This window comes from Clinocottus analis, unplaced genomic scaffold (genome assembly GCF_023055335.1).
Source record: "Clinocottus analis isolate CAN_PGR_092001 unplaced genomic scaffold, fCliAna1.0.p SCAF_22, whole genome shotgun sequence".
Taxonomy (NCBI): Eukaryota; Metazoa; Chordata; class Actinopteri; order Perciformes; family Cottidae; genus Clinocottus; species Clinocottus analis.
The window spans coordinates 10330489-10348096 of record NW_027175954.1 but is presented as its reverse complement, the minus strand read 5'-3'; positions in this window follow the sequence as shown (position 1 = coordinate 10348096).

The following is a 17608-nucleotide window of genomic DNA, read 5'->3' as shown; positions in this document are numbered from 1 at the left end:
CACAAATTGTTAAACATCTGCCTTAACATTGGAGAGTTTTTGCTACACTGATGGATAAGCTGGCAAGCAAAGCATTGCAGCAGAAGAGTCAAGATGGTGGACGTATAAATGCTGGCTGATTAATTACACCCTGAGGAAGTTAAATGCTCTGAAGTTCAAGACATGTGTTTGTATGCTTTACGTGCTTTGGGGGTGTCTTTTTTTTAATGATTTGTGGGAGGTTTGAAAAGTTAATTTTAATTTGGGTCAGAATTCTTCCTCGGCAATTCAGGATTGTGTACACAGTGTACACAGTATAATCACATACACACCCCGAGAAGAGCACCAGGGATGAAATACCTTTCACATCTAAAGGGCGAATAATACTCTTGCAACTACAACTGCGGAGTTGGATCGACAGTTGGATCGACAAAACTCATTTTGGTTTATGGTTCCCGTGCCTTTTCTATACGCCGCAACAGTAGGTGGCGCAACGGCCGTACAGTCGACCTGCACACCGACGTTCACTGATATCTCCCTCCAGGAATTCACCGCCATCTGCGTGTCCTTATACTCAGTATATATATATATATATATATATATATATATATATATATATATATATATATATATATATATGTATTAGAGCTGTGAAAAATAATGCGTTAACGCGCTATGATTAAATTACAGGATTAATGCGTTAATTTTTTTAACGCATTCAACACATGAGCAGACTGAGCTTCTAATATACCTATTGAACTATTTCCGCTCTAATGCAGCTAGACGTAGATGTCATATGTTCACTCGGGAAGACGTTGACGTTTCCCCATAGCACAACCAGCCTTAAGTACCATCTCAACGTGAAGCATGTTGGTCGGCGAGGGGCGTTCAAGAGGAATGCGTCAAACCAGCCTCACTGAACAACGTAGACACCTCACTAAGTCTGCCTGTGACAAGCTGAGTAGCACAGATGCGGAATTAATATTGTTGAGGATGAGGGGTTCACCAAAGTTTTGTGAGTGGCAACGGGGAACCCGAGCATCAAAGCACCGCAAAGACGCACAATCATGACAAAAATCCACCAACTGTATGAAGCTGGAAAGAACAAAATGGAAAATGACAACAAAATGACAATGAAAACTTTCTGACAAAATGACAATGAAAACTTTTTTATGAGCTAAAGATTGCGTAGATGCACGACTGTGGAGCGGGATGAAACGATAACGGGGTTCACCTTACAGCCTGTAGTTGAATTGTTTACCACAGCACCTCATTGTATAAATGGCAATGTATATATCCGTCTTTTATCATAAATCTTTATGTTTTTACAAAAATATACCGAGAATATTGGTAATATTTTATATATGCTGCCCCCCCCCCCCCTTCCCATCTCCTAGTAGCAGAGAGAGTGCAAGGGCAGAGAGGTTGTTTAGTTGAATAAATTAGTCAGATCTTCCTGATTCATTGATCATGGCTCTGAAATATCAGTAATGACAAATCCATGGCACTTTAAAAAAATATGAATACAAAATATAGGTGATGAAGCAACATGTCACAGTAGACACGGAAAGCATTGGAATAAATAAATAGCATCTTGCATTGTGGTATAGAGCTAGCGTTGCAAGTAAGATAAGAACACATTTTCAAACAATATGTAATCACTTTTTTAAGACATCTAAACCTGCGAAGCTGAGCCGAGCTACTGAGCCGAGCTACTGAGCCGAGCTACGGTTACTGAGCTACGATTACAGAGCTACAATTGAACAATCCCAGTTCAGAGGAGGGGTTTAGCAAACAGTCAATTGGATGGCCGATGCAAACAACACTTCAATAAACAAACTGAACAGGCAGGTGAGTAAGTGAGAGAGTGAGTTTTTGAGTCAATAAATGAACGCGACTGAGAAAGTAATCAAGTAAATGAGTGAGTGAGCGAACAGCAGAATAATCAAGTGAGTGAATGAGCAGGTAAGTGACTTTGCATCTGACTGATTAAGTCACCAAGCACTTCTGCTTTCTACGCACTTAAGCCTGGCAAGCAGTTGAGGCATTTTATATGTTAATGTGTGCGAGAGGAAAGTTAGGAAAGAATGTGGTGTGAAAAGTAATGAGAGAGCAAGCAGCGGTAACAAAAGGTGGAAGCTGGGTGAGGACAGGATGGTTGGAGAGGTTGAGGGGTTGTAGGGAGGTAGGGGGCCGGAGAAAACGGGGAGTGGATGAATGTGGGCGATGAGAAAAAAAAAAGGGAGATTCATTGGAGTGTGTTGGAGGGATGGAGAGAAGGAGTGAGGGTGGCTGTGGAAGCGGTGGTAATCAGAGGGCAGTGATGGGTGGTCAAGGTGGCGTAGATGTGAGTGCGTGTGAGCCCCACTGTGGTCAGAGCTCTGTGACAGGCCGACACAGAGTTCCTCTGCCCTCAGAGTGTGTCGGTCTCACTGTGCACAGCTGTGTGTGTAAGTCATATTTTAAGGTGGCTGAATGGATTTTCACACAGTTTTTCTTCTCTCCTGCTGATTTGCCGGGTGCCTCTATGGAGTTACTGTACCTACCAGTGTGCAGAGGTATAAAGTTTGCATCAAACCTAACCTCACATCTTTAATAGGATTTTAGATTGTTTTCTAATAACATCAACTACTAAAACTAAAACATTATCCCCTTCACATATTCAAAATGAACTCCCACTGCAATAATGGCAATTAATGACCATAATGAGTCAGTTTGATGCTCTCAATTGCTTTTGGAATTTCGACGATAGTTCGATAACTCAATATGCTTCTGCTTGGTGAAGGCAGAGACAGTATGTACCTTGATTAAGGCTTACGTTTTTTCAAACGATTTTAAATTATGACTTGCTAGGAATATGACACTCTTTCTGGGGATGCTAAGATTTCTTGCCCAAATTGTTTCTCATGTGTCCTCATTTTAATATTTCATGTTAGAAAATGTGGCAATATTTTCATAAAAACCTCAAAGAATAATAATGTTTACTGTGTGAACAGACACACACACACACACACACACACACACACACACACACACACACAGAAGGACTACACAATGAACAATGCACACAATGTGAGAAAAAATATCTTTAGAAAATGGGTGACAGTACTTTAAATTCTATGTAATTGGTGCTTATGTGTTGTATTCATGTGTTCCTCGCTCTCATTTAAACTGCTCATTTCAACATAGAAATTGCAGAACGGTTATCCAAAACCCTCTCTGTGTCTCTCTTGTGGCTCTCTGTCGGCTCACTGTCTTCTGACTGGCTAAGCTTTGAGATCACCTTTCTGTGATCATTGTACTTACTACTGTGTGTGGGCGAGTGAGGTAGGGAAGGAGACAAAGGAAGCACATTCTCTCGTCTGTGTTGTTCTCCGCTTTCTCTTTGCCACCGCTCTGCTTTGATTTCTCCCCCTCTTTCCTTTCCCCTGTCTCTCTTCCACATTTTATTTTTCTCAAAACCTCCACAGATAACACAACACACACGCAACTTCACTGTAGCACAAACTGTTTGTGCACAACAACTGGCATCCCAGTTGGATGGGACCCTGAGACAGAGACACAAACTAGTACAGCCCAGTGTGAGCCCAGTCATGGATCACTGGTAATCCCTACAGTGGATCAGTGCCCCGGTGTGTGTTTGTGGAGAGAAAAGTGTGTGTGCATGTGTTGATTTGTGTGAGGCTTGCTGAACTTTTGGTGTCAATAATGACTGTGCACTCACACAAAAACACATCCACGTCTCCCACACTTGCACACCAAGTATCATCCACCTCCCTTGTTGACATTTGCTATTAGTTTAAATGCCCACAGAACCATCTCTGTTCCTTTATATAGACACGTTCTAATATGCACAAACATAGACACACTTTCACTCTGCTACTTTACATTCAAATCTTACCTTGGCTATGCATGTGATTAAATTCAATGTCTCCGAGGAGAGCAGATGCTATTGTTTCCTGCCTTTGGCTGCCTTGAACGGAATGATAGTTGAGATCCCCATTCTCACTCAACCGCCTCGCAGTTTCACAGCGTCTATGAGTCCCGACATGTAGTGGAATGAAACTACAGGGTAATATATGGTTGCTATTACACCAAGGCCGGCCAGCTTAACCTCTCTCATAGATCTCCCAGCAGAATCTCCTCTATGTAGTATTCAGAGTTAAAGCTTGTTCTCTCTAACTTGACTTTTGTGGGCGAAGGCCGCTCTTATTTTCCAGCCTTTTTTACATATGTGTTAGCATGTGCAAGTTATCTGTCCAGAGTTATGAGTAAAACAATCATTTTTCCTCCACTAATAATATCTATGCAGTGCTCAGGCTCGCCAACAGGTGGCACTGCAACTCTTTGTTTTCTCTGTGCGAGGAGCTGACCGTGGTGCTGAAAGTAAATCTCCCTGATCTGCTGTTGCAAAGGGAGAAGAGAGGTGAGAATGGATGGGATCAAGGGAATGTAAACACAAGGAAAAGGAGGAAGAGAAAAAAAGAGGGTTTGGTTTAAAGATGGTTCAGGAAGGAAGAGGCTGCCAGGCAAATTAGGATAAAGAGAGAGAAGTTGATGGTGAGGATGAAAGAACAACATGATGGAAGTGGGATGCACTAAGACATGGATGGAAATGGATGGGAAAATAAAAGGGTGATTACAATACCAAGAAAGTGAAGGAAGACAATGTTTAAATGGATGCAGGAATGAAAACTTCTGAAATTGCAGAGGTAAGACACGATCTGAATTGAAAAGAGCAATACATCAGTCAGAATACAGCTGAGAGAGCGAGAGAGAGCTTTTATGCCATGCTTTCCACTGCAATAAGCTGAAGATAGGTTGAGCAAGATGCAAGTTCACCCTGTGGTCATTGATCAAGATTTAGTTGAATGGTGGACACTGCGGGAGAATGATCACATGGGGAGAAAGTGGACGATGAAAAGACTTAAAAGTGCCGATTAGTATGCTGACAATGAAAATGACAAACGGATGGATTTCATAAACGAGAAAAAAAGCAAATGTAAAAAAAAACGATTTCAAACAAAAATGCCATACAGCCTGGCATAGTATGTGCCTGTATGTATTTATTTGTGAACGTGTGTGTGTCTGTGTATGTGCATCGATATGCTCGGTTACTGTGTATTTCCGTGTTTGTTTGTGTCTGTCACAGTGACAACAGTGTTTATGTGCGCATGAAAGAGGAGAGCAGACGAACAGACGGAGACAGATGGGGCTAAGAGGGGTGGAAGACATTAAGTGTGTCGTGTCCGTCTGTGTGAGAGTGTGTACGTGTGTGAATGCTTGTGTGTTGGCTGATGATCTCTCATGCAGTGGCAGCAGCGGTACAGTATGCATGACACAGATAGCGGGATTTATGCTCTTTACAAGACTACAGATGGTGACAGGGGAGGCCTCTGCTTCCCTCCATTTCCCGAGTATGACTCTCTTCCTCTGTCTGCTCCCCACCCCTTCTCCCACTCGACAACCCTTTATTTTGACCCTTCTGTATTTCCTTTGCTCTGTCATATTCTCACAATGACCCATAAAGGGGAAGTCAAAGTCTATCTACCCTACCGCTGTCTCTATAGACTATTCAGTCGTGAAAAAAGGGTTGACTTCGTAGGGCAGTATCGCAGGTTGCCGTGGGGGTTCATGAGGTGATCAAAGAGGATCTGAGGGAGGAGCACTATTTTTGTATCCATAGAACATATCCATATATATATATATATATATATATATATATATATATATATATATATATATATATTTATTTATTTGTGTTTTGTAGCCTTTGCAACACGTTGTTATTAGCAATTTACATTTAGAGGTGTGGCACTCTCTTCCAGTGTTACATCTTGTACAGTAGCTTGTAAAAGTTAAATACAATGTATATGTTGTACATCTTTAAAAAGACGCAAGGCTAACTAGGGCAAAACCGTCGGGGGTGACGTTACTGACTCGCTCGATCCGGTTACGGGTTTATCATTGACGTCAGCCTCCTCCAGTTTAAGCACTGAACAAACTGCTGCTTAAATTGATGATGAACAAATGAGTCTTGCTATGTGACCAGTGCTGCAGCAGTACGATTCACATGTTCATACAAGATGTTGTCAAACCACATTTTAAGAAAAATCTTCAATGACGGTTTTCCAAAAGACCACATTTGAAGGTGGGCAAAAAACCATCACAGGTTGCATCGCAGACTCTTTCAAAAGGCTTCTTTTTTTTCTTCTGGAGTCTCTTTAAAAACGCAAAAAGATGTACAAATGGCAAGCCTTATAAAATTCTCATCTCAAAATGAATAGAAAAAAAAACTTGCTACTACAAACAAACAATGATGAAATTGTGTGGAATATGAAAAAAACATAACTTCAGAGAGAAGTTCAAACCCTGCCGACTTTCCTTCCTCCGCACACCTGGCCACTTTCTGCGTGAAGTGTTCACCGCTGTGTTTGAACGCACTAAACCATGTTACAGTCAGCTTTCTCCACTAAGCTGATTTCCTAAATGTCATGTACATAAACCTGATTGCCCTGATTTCCTTAACTTGCATGGCTAAACAAGGCAGTTTCCACCACTGAACATGTGTTGAATCCAGACATTTTCACGTTGTGTGGAGAAGTTGTGCTCCGTCAGTCTGTGCAGTCTTACACTGTACTGTCAGTCTCCATGATTGTCAGTTCTTTTTTCTTTTCTTTTTTTCAGAAAGTCACAACAAAGACAGACAGAGACAGTTTTCCTGATTCAGACTCTGTTGTTGTTTGTAGAATACCAAGGTCTTCATACCAGGCCACTCTGCACCTGTCCTAGACCTTTCCCTTCACACTCTGAAGGAGAATAAAGATGGTTCAGGTTGGCAATACTGAAGAGAACGTTTTCCCTGTTTACCTCGCTGCAGCATCAATGTATAAATTTGCCAATAGTATTCCATTCACCCCCTATGGCGGTGAAAAAAGGACTTCCCGGGTTCAGTGAAGTTTGCTGTTGAGCAAATCAGTTTTGAGGTTTTACCGACTGATCTTTCCACTTAGTCTGTTATACCGTAGGCTGCTTCTGGACCAGCTGCAGTGACTCACAAAGTATTTTGAGGTGAATGTATTTTCCCCTTGAATTTGGCAACAGTTTTAAACACATGGTTTAAATGTTAAACAAAAAGTGCAAGAAATGACTAAGTCATATTTTGGTAACAAGTAAACATCATATTTAGTAAAACCCCACGATTTGGCTTAAAAGTATATTTGTTAGCTGCGTTATTTTAGTTACATATGTAGATTAAAGTAAGTGAAATTGTACTTTTGGCTTAACACGGGATGAAAACAGTGTGAGAAAGTGCTCCTGTGAGAAAGCTTTGTGTTTGAGCCATCTATCCACCCCGACCTCCGACCACTTTCTCGGACGAATGCAAAACAAATGTAATTAGGAAGTTTCACTATGAATGTAATTGACAATGCAATTGTGTTGTATGGCTGTGTAATTTTTAGTGGCCCCCGCTGCATGGAGAAAACCTTTGCTCCTCTTTTTTTAAGGCTTTGCAAAGTTTGTTGGAAACATTCACAGTTGCACATATCAATATGTTTTTTTAGAAATATATGGTGGGAAGGGGGTCTGTGATGTAAGAATGTTTACTATTCTGTTTTAATTTTTTCTCTACTGCCTCTGTGTCCGCATGTCCCTTCCTCACTTGTCTGTAGTCCACTGGTTTATTCAGTCTCTGTCTATTCGCGTCTTTTTTATATTCTGTTTGCTCTGTCCTACTGCAAAGAGAATTATCTTCTTCCTCACCTTTTTCAGCTTCTCTTTCTATCTTTTTCACACACGTGCGCACACACACACACAGACACAGACACACACACACACACACACACACACACACACACACACACACACACATTCTCTCTCAATCTCCAGTTGTGAGATCAATGCTTCAATGCAGGTAGGCCAAGTCTCATCTATTCTGGCATACAGTGTAGGAGAGTGAAAATACAAAGCAGTGGGTCAGTTACAAAGTCAAATTGTATGTTCATCGATGCTCCTCCAAGTTTTCATTTTTTTTATTACAGACAGAGTCAGACGATTTCTCTGATCTTGCAAAAATATGAAGGGAGGATTCAGTGATGTGCTTTAGAAAAAGAAAAAAGCGAGATTTAGACAGGAGGGGACTGTAAAATTAAAAGCCTTTCTGAAACTATTCTAACTTTTTCTAAGTTTGTGTGGTGTTTGATTTGCTTTACTGATTTATATGTTGTTGAATTGACAAACTGGGCTCAACCGATGCAATGAATTCCATGGCGCACCAAATTCCACCATTTACTTGATCACATGCTAAGTTAACTGCCGGGTAGCGCTCACAGCCTGTAACTAGAGACATACAACATCATTGGAAGCTGGATAACAACAACAAAACACCTCCAATACTCTCTTGTGTGTTCATTTGTTTGTCTGGGCATGAATGCACAAATGTGTCTGTATTAGCAGATCAAAAGGAAAAAAGTGAGATTTGGGTAAGAGTGATCTAGAATATTGGGTGAGAGTGATACTCCAGAAAGAAGGATTAGTAAATTAAACAGATGATTTAACCACAATACATGAAAATCCAGAACGTTCTGTTCCAAGAACAGGGATCACAGAAAAGATCCCATTCCACAACTCAAACAACTTTCTGGTTTTTATGCACCGATTTAAGGTGGATATGTCTTTGTACACTCAATTCCGGCAGCAGGTTGACAATTCAAAAATATAGAATAGATTACACTATGGATCTCAGGCATTCTGTGTTGCTTTCAAAATATTTATTTTGCTGTAGACCAACTTTTCTCATTTAATGTTTTCCTTGCTGAGTAAACACACACGTAGGCGTGATTTACTCTTCTGTCCCCGCTCTCGTCTTTTTTGTGTGTGGAAGTAACCGCTTCAAATGTGCAGGTGGCACCTATTTATAAGAGCCTATTAACATATCCCACATCGTACTAATCAGTATTTGCAGGTTTAAGTTAAACCAAAATCAACTTGTTGAATAACTCAAAAACTCCTGCTTCCTTACCCTTCTGTCTGAAACCCCCCTCTTGCTCCACCTCCCTTGTACTTGCGTGTTTACATAGAGTACACAGATTATGTGTCTTGGTGAATTAAGTCTTTTTTTTTAATGTCCACTATTTAAGTAGAAGGACCTCCACCTTCCAACGCACACACACTGATGGTTATGCAGGTCCTGAGGTATTATGTCAATGTTCTTTCAACAGAGCACGGAGCATTTATCCATCTCCGTTTCACTTCCCACCCACACACTTTCACACTGGCACAGTTGTCTTTTTTTTTTCTGTGAAGGGTGTCTAGATGTGTGCGCGCCTGTGTGTATTCATACCTACATTGTGACAATATTGTTTTATTACGAGCAAGGCAAGGCGCCTAATTTTCCTTGAACAAGGTCATATCCTGTCTAGCGAGAAACAGGAAACAAAGGCCATGTTCGCCAGGAGGAGACCTGGATCCCACTGCTGCAAATCACGAATGTCATGCCTTCTAACGAGAGTTGGTCCCCTTCCTCATTTTAGCACTCAAGTGAACGCATACTTGGATGCATAATGCAAGCCAAGTCGAGATCTATCTCACAGCCATCCTGTTTTGTCTCCCTGTGACAGATAAATCCGAGTTGTGGTTTTGTGCATCTGTGTGCGCGTGCAGCGCCCACGGCACCTGTCAATCACCCCTGTCGTTTTTGCATGAGCTTCACTGGGAGATGAGGGCGTATTTGATTTGTTCGCTGAGGGGAAGCATACGGCCTTTAACACTGTATCACACACACCGAGGGAAGAAAAAGTTGCTATTCCTGCAATATGTCAGATCCTCTTGAATGCACACACACCACACCGGCAGCATGCATAAAGACCAACAAAGACCCAGGCAGACACAAAGACACAGACACATATCATGCACACATATGGAGGAACTCAGCTCAGTTCCTGGCTCCATTCTATTAAAGCAACGCTTCAGTGCGTTTAGATGAACACTCTCCATCCTCATCTTTTAGGCAGAGAGAGAGAGAGAGAGAGAGAGAGAGAGAGAGAGAGAGAGAGAGAGAGAGAGAGAGAGAGAGAGAGAGAGAGATCAACTAGAAGGGAAGGAGAACGATCCAGGAAGATAGGAACGAGATGAAAGCATGATTAAAAACTGATCACGTGAGCTGCGCTAGAGGGAGAAAGTGGGATGAAGCGCTGACGACAGGGTGAGAGAAGGAGACAGAGTGACAGACAGAGAGAGTGTGCCTGGTCAGAGGGCTGTGGCCCGCTGAACAGAAGGTGCAGACGAAGAGCCGGGTAGCTTGGCCTGCTAACCTTGGAGTGCTAGTAATTGGCACTTAGCATTAAACAGCCCCTCTCCTTCTAGGATAATAAGCCTCACATGAAAAAGAAAGAGCTTTGACAGACTAAAAAGAGTCAATCACGCATGTTAGTTCTAAAAAATATCAAAAAATTACAAATCAGTATATAAACTACAGAACGGAAGGAAATATCATTTTCACAAAGTACTACACACGTGACATACCATAAAAACTCTCTTTTTCAGTGCTGGCATCTGGAGTGCCTACCAACCCAGAAACTGTGATTTGAGAAAAACCCAGTAAGTTTTGTGGGCTTGCCTCATCAAATATATAATTCAAAAGAAAAACATCAAAGGAGATAGTTTTTTTTTTCTGTAGTGGTCTTAAAAGACAGATGGACAGGTATATTCAGATTGACAGGCATGAAAATGTGTTGTAGAAACTCAAACTAAAAGTATTAACCTGAAAATGAGCACATGGCCAAATTGTGAGAACTTGTAAAAATCAGAGTTGAAGTTTAGGACACTGTCTGATGTTTTACTACTACCAAGGCTTCCCTTTTTCATACTTTTAGAAAATCTAATTTCCTACATTTTTAGCCTCACCAAGCTTGGTTACACTTATGCTTTCAGTCTGTCTTGCAAAGCAAAACTTAATCCACTGAGTAATGCCACATTCAAACGGGCTGCAAGTCATTCCAGTCCCACCTGGGGTTACGACTGGGCCTGCTTTGATTCACAGCACTGACAGTAACATTTACTGTTCTTTTGGGGAGTGCCGGGTACTTAGTAGTCTACCAGTATTCATAATAGAAAATATCCAATACTGTCTGAGTACTACAGATCCGTAGCTGATAGGAAAACCACACTGCATGTGCAATTGACATATACAGACACAAATAATGCTATGAAAATGTGGAAACATTCTTACATTGTTGCTCACTTTAAACCAGAGAGAAAAGCCGGGACAAAAACATCAACAACATAAAGCTCTTGATTCGACTACAGCATGGGAATGGCGGACTCCCACGAACAGTGAAAGCTACTATATTGAGAGATCAAACAGAATGTAAATACATGAAATGAAGCTTGTGAGGTCAGACAGGAAGACCATCCCCTCACGCTAGGCTCGTAGGCATCTCACTCGTTCTGCTCTCTCATCAGCAGCACTCATTCTATACCGGACATCACTGCCAGAAGAGTCATAGTCTCGATCAGCTGTTTAACAGCTGGGCGCCACAGCCAACAGTGCAGAGTCACACCTTCTTCGTTAGCCTGTCAGCTTGTTGCCGTCTCCTTTAAATGTGGTTAGGGTTATGTATCCCCACTACTTCTAGCGTCCTGCTGCTGTCTCATGCGACCCTTCGCCTCCCCAGCATCATCCCCATTCTCAGATTCAGCACCCTATTTGCATCTTCAGCATCTCTAACAGAACCTCCAGCCACCTCCTCCACCAGTGTCTAAACTCCTCGGGGGGGGATCTCCAGATTTCTGCCGCTCAAGGCAAACACAACGCGATAACAATTCTCCTCGTTGAGTTCAAGCGCCAAACAAATTCTGTGTAACTCATGAACGCATCATCTGGCATAATAAAGGTTAACTAATCATTAATTCTGTCTCTCCTAATTGAAATGGCTGCATGTGAATAACGCTCACGACAATATTTTAGAATTGAACTATTTAAATGATCCGGCCTTACGTTTACCTTAGTATGAAAGTAAGGATATTTTAAATTCAAGGACCATTCTGGGAAGTATCCAAAAATGATATTTACTCTCTTTTTGTCAACATGTCCATTTTTGGCCAAATTCACAGCTTATGGTATCCACAACAATCGTTCTATCACATCACAAAGGCACATTGTTTGTAAAATCCTATTCTCTGACTGCACCCTGACTGCATAATCAAGCCCACAGATCATTGCTATGTGTGCCATATTTCTGCTAAACCCCAATTAAGGTAGGATTACCTATGCATGGCCAGTTTTATCCTCATTTTGGCAGTGGGGCCCATATCCATAAGCAGCTCACAGTTAATTTGGGCTTACATTTGACATGTACCTGGAGTTGCTTTTGCCTTTGGAACTGGCATTGCTAGTGCAGTCTGCATTTTAGGGTTAATATTCTCCATATATGACCAGTGGAAACTTTATGTTTCTAAGACAGCAATTAACTTGAAACTTTCCCCCCATTGCAGTCTCATAATTGATTACCATTAATTGCCGGTGCTGCTGCAACTGAGCATAGTGTCCTCATCAGGAAATGACTCTCTGTATGATAGACGGCGAAGGCTGAATTGTGACTTTAAGAAGATGAAGAGCTCTGTGCAAAACTCATTAAAAATAGTTAACAACTGACATTACTTTATTAAACATGTGCTTACAGTATGCACACACACATGCACACACACAAAGACACACCTTCCCCCTCCCCTCTCCACAATACCACTCCGGGGACTTAATTATTGCCACATGAGCAGAGGGAAACTCCCTTATAATATTAGCATGGCTTCATTTTCCTTTTAATATTCAAAAAAATCTTATTAAAAAGGAGGGAAAAAAATCCTTTCCTGAAAACAGTAAAGAAATCTTGATTAAATAAAAAATATCTTTGCGCCCTGCCTGTCAGAGTGAAGAAGTAAGAGAGATGTGTTGTGATGATGAGGCCGGCAGGCTGAGCCTTTGAAGAAAATAGATGTATCAATATTAACAAGACTCGACTCCAACCTGACCTCTTATTCTTCTCTTCCCTTACTCCCACTTTTTAATTCTTGCCACTGGTCATTGGCATAAAACGTGGTCTGTAATGCAATTGCAACAAACGCAGCCAGAGATGTGAAGAAATCCTTTAAACTTCATCTGCCTTCCGACTAAACCACATTGACAGACCTCACAACAGGGAGAGGCTTTTTTTCTTATGTACCCAGCTGAATGAGTAATGAAATCACATCCATCGTGATACATATCTGAATCTTGTGATTTCATATTCTGCACGTTTTCTTCACAGCTTTTCAAACAACATCTCACTTTTTTTCACAACATGAAACAGCTACACTGTCTCTAGAGCATAAAAACCTGCAGGAAACAGCACGCCATGCATTGCTTACTGGGAATTGTTCACGATATGACATATCTTGTCATGTAAGGGGTGTTATTAACATCACATAGCATACTTAACGACTGAGCCTTTGTAGTCTCACCGCTAATTCCTACAGATGTTTTTTAATGTTCGTGCAACATTAAATATACAGTAGTATATGTAGCATCCTCGGCTGAATTATAGTTTGGTGTCTTTCAGTGATGGTTCATAAATGTTTATTGAACTCACTTTAAGAACTATGAAGAAAAAACGGAGCCAGCAGTTGGTTAGCTTAAGCTCTGACGTAAACAAAAACGGAAACAATTTAAAACAATATTTTCTCAAAGATTAAGTTGAACAGATACTAACCCTGTGTCCATATCGTCCAGTTGATAAAACTGACACATCCGTAGCCTTTTAATAACTATTTCCCGTCGTTGCTTTATATTTCGTCCCTTTTCTTACTTTCAACTTCCGGTTATGTACCTTCAAAATAAGAGCGCAATCGGAAAAGCACCGACTGGAGTAACACAACTTCAAAATAAAATACATTAAAAAAAGAGAAAAAACTATTAAAAAATACTTTAAACTTTCAGAGGTCCTTTAACAGTATACCCTGGTTATAGTGCACACATGAGACCAATTTCTCTAACAAAGTAATAGGACATTATAATATCTTTTATAGCATGTAAAGAGTTACAATTAGTGTCGTGCAGAAGCATGGCATACCTCACATATAGTGCAGTTCATCAAATCCTCAATCACCCTATCAGCTCTATATCAATCTGTAAAAGAGAACACATTCATGTAGAAAGCTCCCAATGACACCACCAACAAGGCTCCGAATTTTAACAGGATTCATAAAATACATATAAGAGAGAATTTCAGTCCATGCAATTGGTATGAATCATCCTTATTTATCTGCTGCATTTTATCAATACTATCTCAGCTGTGAGGCAACAGTTTACTGTGTGCCTGTGATTTCCAATGTAGGGGTCCAATGTTCATGCAGTGTGTGGGATCACAGGGAAGAAATCAATATCTGCTACACAAGATAATGTTGAGAAGAATAAATCAATCTTTAAGGCGCTAACCTGTAATGCGGGGTCATAATAAACCATGTAGAAGTCACAGGCCTATTGCAGACGTTCCAATATCCCTCAGGATGAATTGTGACAGCTTTGATTATTCCTTAGATTGTCAGCTTGCACCATTATCAGATCAACATTTCAAATTGTGGAATATTTTTTATAGCTAAACTCATGCACAACTAATATATTATATGCACTAATTGTACCAATGTGCTATTTAGCAAATGTGAGCATGCTAACACACATTCTTGATGACACTGGTCTCTTTCACAAATCGATGTAAGTTAAACATTATGCCTGCTCAGAATTTCATCAGTGCTATTGTGAGCATGTTACCAGAGAGAGAGATTATTTATCTGAAAGCACCTCTGTTTTAAATGTAAGTATTGTAAATATGTCGGTGGCAAAAAAAAAGTGCAGACTATATGTTGTTTTTAGTCCATGGAACTGCAGACTGACATTGTTGGTTATAAGGTTGTTGTAAATTGCTTTAACTCACTCATTCATGAAAGCCTGTTGGACGGTTGGTGCTTATCCAAAGGAAAGCTTACATCAAATTACAGTTGGTACTTGTCCAGTCGCATCTTTACATGCAAATTGCTTTGTGTTGGCAGTGCCTCATCTGTTGTGTAGTTGCAAGCAAGTTCAAATGAAGTTCAGCCGGCCTTGATTGGCCTTTACATGCATATGAAGTAAAAGGGGCCACGCGTATAATGCAAAAGATGTCTCAAATAAACAATGTGGCTCTGGTCCATAATCACTGCTGGCCTGCATTTCCACAACAGCAAACAAAACATAAACAACCCAAATGGTGAGTTTTTCTACTGTATCAAAGCAGATCTATTGAGTAAATGACACTACCAGCTTTTTACTTTTGAAGTGCCGCTGACTACAATAGCATAGAGTGTATGGAGCCAGTTATTGAAGACATGTAACAGCAGTAGGTCTGCTATAGCTAAATTAAAATGACCTGAGACTTTTAAAAAGTCCTTAAAGTCCTCAAAGTTTGGAGCCCCTCTGTATAATTGGCAGCCTCTACAAATGATTGCTAGTGATTCATTGGTGAGTTCAATATCAAGGGATGTGTGGTGAGCTTCTTTCCACCTTGAGGATCTGTCCATTTGACTGAAGGGAATCCAGAGTAGAGAAGTAGTGGAGGGAAAAGCCAGAGAGAGAGAGAGATATGACATAATCCAAACTGAGATTGGTTGCTATGTGATATCTTGTCCCACAGACTCAATCAATAGCTGCCATTTAGTGGGGAGTCTCTCTCTCTCTCTCTCTCTCTCTCTCTCTCTCTCTCTCTCTCTCTCTCTCTCTCTCTCTCTCTCTCTCTCCTATATATTCTTTCAAGAAGCACTTACTGCCTGTCATAATGTCCATTGTAGAGTTATTCACACATAATACTGAAAAGAAATTGACCACAGTGTAGTGGAAACTTGTCCTGCACTACAGCGCAGCTCCAATTTGGCTCACAACTGCATTACGTACATCAGAGGCCACACCAATTGATAACAAAACTTATGAATGTTGACCGTTGCAGCTGCAGTTTTTAAGCTGTTGAATGTAGAACAGCTGGTTAGTCAATTAGCTGTCTCTGGCCAATAAACTGACATCATCACAAGTGAATCTTTGGTTAGCAACTATTTGAAAAACGAAAAGAGACCTTATCTAGAAAGCATTAGGTTTTTAAGTTTGCTCTCCATGCGTAATATTGCCAGTGACACTGATACCCAACAATGCAATAAGGACTCTGCAGTTGACTGCTATATATGCACACACCAGCATCAAACCAAACCAGAACAAGGACTGGACATGTTATTTATAAAGCAAAACTGGACCAGAAAAACATGCAGTTTGATTCCAGTTGGAATCAACCTTTTGAATATAATACCTCTCTGACATCTTAAATTACACTCTCTGGTCTGTACCCCAGTGGATCGCACAAATCTGGTAACTAAAAGCAGACTCAGCAGGTAGAACAGATATGTTTTTTACATGGTGACTGTAGTTAGCAATTGCCCCATCCGACCATGCTGGCAAGCATATCAGTGGGACAAGGCGAGCATGCTAGTCAAGAGACAGACAGATGGCCGTCAGAAAGCACATGTATTCAGTCCAGAATTTACACCTGGAGAGTGTTGCTGTTCTGCATGGACCATATACTGGGACTAATTGTGAATGGTGTGCCATGACGCTGTCTGGTCCAGAGAATGTTCTGCCAGTGCATGAAGACATCAGCGGGGAGCTGTGCCAGCTTCACTGCAGGAGAGATAAATAGACATTACTACTGACGACCCAATTACCTGCAGCTGCGACTGCAGTGGCATGCCAGCTCCAGCTGCATGCCAGCCCAGACAGATGCACCACACTCCACCGCCTCGGCCAAAGCTCTCATGGTTGCATCCCACAGGTGCTCCGTTTGAGACATCCTGCCGTGTAAATGTTGTCAATAAAAAGGATTATTGGTATTAGTTTTTTTGTTTTTTTTAACCACGATGAATATGAAACAATAAGTAAAGATTAATACTGATAATCGTTGTGAGAAAAAAAAAACAGATGAAAGTAATTGGCATCCAACCAAAGCTGGTATGAAATATGCAATTATAGGTAACCATATTTACTGAAAGTTTCTTTAAGATGCAGAAGCAACAGTGTGGGTTAAAGAGCCATTACATTTCTCCTTTTTCAAAATCTTGATTTCTCCTTAATAATTAGCAAGATATCATAAGCCAGAGGGTCAAAACACAGATCACAAGCAGCCTGAAGCAACGGAGCCTTCATGTACTGTATACATAAACATATAGGCCTTCCAATTATTACCCTGTCATCTCTACTGAGATTAATTTCCTCCACAGTCATATGAGTTATATTTTAAATAGTTAAGATACTGGCCTGATTTGGCTAATATTTTTGCCTGATATTAGCTTTGGCTGAAATGACAGCTGTTCTAATAATGTATTAGTTGTGTAATTTGAACAGTGTGTAGCAGACACCAGACTTCACAGATCTTCTCTGCTTGATTGAGCTTTTTGGCATCTTTTCAGGTTTTGGTTTTACGGGTCACAACGGTTTTGGTTCACTCTCATCAACATCGAGCAGCTGTTGACGGTTAAACAAAACTCTGAAGTGGCAGTATATAAAAAAAAAATCAATTTGTCT